Consider the following 1,990-nt stretch of genomic DNA (forward strand, 5'->3'; position numbering starts at 1 on the left):
GGCCGTTGGACAGAAAAAGTCTCAAATTGAAACTGACCAGCCGGCGACTGTCGTCAACATCTTCCGAATTGGCCTTGTGTGTGGGGTGCTTGCCATGTATACGCCTCACTCCTTATCAACAGAGATGGGAGATGGTGACTCTCCTGAGCTTCTCGCTAGTGCCTGCACAAACTCATTGTGAGAAGCGCACCGCAGTCACTGGGAGGTACAGCTTCCTGTGTGTCTCAGACCTCATCCGCCTGGATACCCGCTGTACACTCTACTTCTCCAGCTCTGGCTCAGCATAGGCCTCAATCCTCATCTCCTCTCCACATGCTTGGGTGTGCTGGCTTCCGCAGCTGTCTTCAACGCGGTACTTCTATGTACTATCATCCACCTTATGTTCGGGGAAGGCCTCTCTGATAATCGCTATCGTAGCGAGCGTACACTACTCTCTTGCTACCCTTCGCCTCCACACAGTAGTGGAAGTCTTTGCACTCAACTCGGCCCTTCTCTCGTGGACATTCTACTTCGGTACTCGCTGGCTGCTTCGCCGGCCCAATCGATGCCCATGGCACTGCGGCCTCCTGATGGGTCTGGCATCGAGTAACCAGCACACGTCTTTACTCTTCTTACCGCCTTTCATCTATGTCGCTCTGCGACGACTACCTTTACGTGGAATGTTCAGTCTCGGCATATGCTTTGCTGTTGGACTATCACCCTATATGTACTTACCATTCTTCCAAGGAGAGCTATCGTGGCCTACCTCCAGTTTGCTGAGGCACATCCTTAGAGGTGACTACGGCACACTCAGTCTCGGAAGTGCAACTAACAGTCATGCATCTGATAATGCAAGCAGGTCTTTGGCTGTTATTGCCGCCTTCATTAGGGATACTGGTGCGCTATCTGTATGTCTCGGTCTTGTTACCGTGGGTGCAGCTCTTCCAATGAAGAACACCATGGTTCGTGTGGTCGCTATGGTCTGTGTCAGCTTCCTTATCTATATGACGGTGTTCTCATGGATGGCGAATCTGAGCCTTCAGTCGAGTCTTCTGCGATACTCTGTGTATCCCCGCTTTTGGGCGCAGCCTCTCCTCCCACTGCATCTTCTCGTTGGCTTGGGGTTGGCGACTCTGTGGTCCACCGGAAGGAAACTCTACAAGGGGGCGGCCTTGTGTCTGATTATCGTATGGGGCCTGGAAGGGATGGTTCGGTATTCACCGAGCGAACTCGTTCACTCGAGGGTGATTAGTGACTACTATTCCGAATTCCTCAGGGTAAACCCGCTCGTTGTGACAGATTGCAGAACTGTTATTCAGAAACTCCCTCGCAACTCCATTTTAGTGACCACAGGCGACATGTCGGCCTATGCAATGAAGTACCTTCTGGGTTGCACTACAGAGCGTATTGATATCCGCACGGTCTCCGAAGCTGAGCTATCTTCGGGAGACTGGTGGATAACTAGTCAGCGGAAGCACATCATGCCTGGTCTCAGTGAGTATCCGGCATGGTCAGCTAGGCCAAGGGATCTCGACTTAGGCAACACGCACATCCCCAATGCAACTGAGCATTTGAAAATACTGATGAAGTCAGCATTGCAGGAGGACCGCCCACTGTAGTTTCAGCTCATCTGGATCTTAAAGTTGTGGGCTCCCAGATTCTTCGTGCATCTGCCATCCTTCATGACAGCTGGTAATGTCCCTGATTATTTCGGACCCGATAAGCTAATAAAAAGTCTCGCCTTCTACCCCACAGGACCAGCCATCAGAGTATACTAGGATTAGCTGCGCTTCAGCTTGGGAGGCGCTAGTTAACAAGCGATGAGGTTGATAGGTTTACACTACTGAGAATGCGCCTCGGACTTGGGGAGAACTTCGAACTCATCAGAAGGAGTTGTCGAGCAGTGGTTCGGCCTTCGATGGATACAAACTGCTGGAGGGTGAGGGGACACGGGAGTGTACCATGAACGAACATATTCATAGCCCCAGGAACATTCGAAGCGGCTCTGTTT

Source organism: Perkinsus marinus (genome assembly GCF_000006405.1).
Source record: "Perkinsus marinus ATCC 50983 genomic scaffold scf_1104296970664, whole genome shotgun sequence".
NCBI classification, from domain to species: Eukaryota; Perkinsozoa; order Perkinsida; family Perkinsidae; genus Perkinsus; species Perkinsus marinus.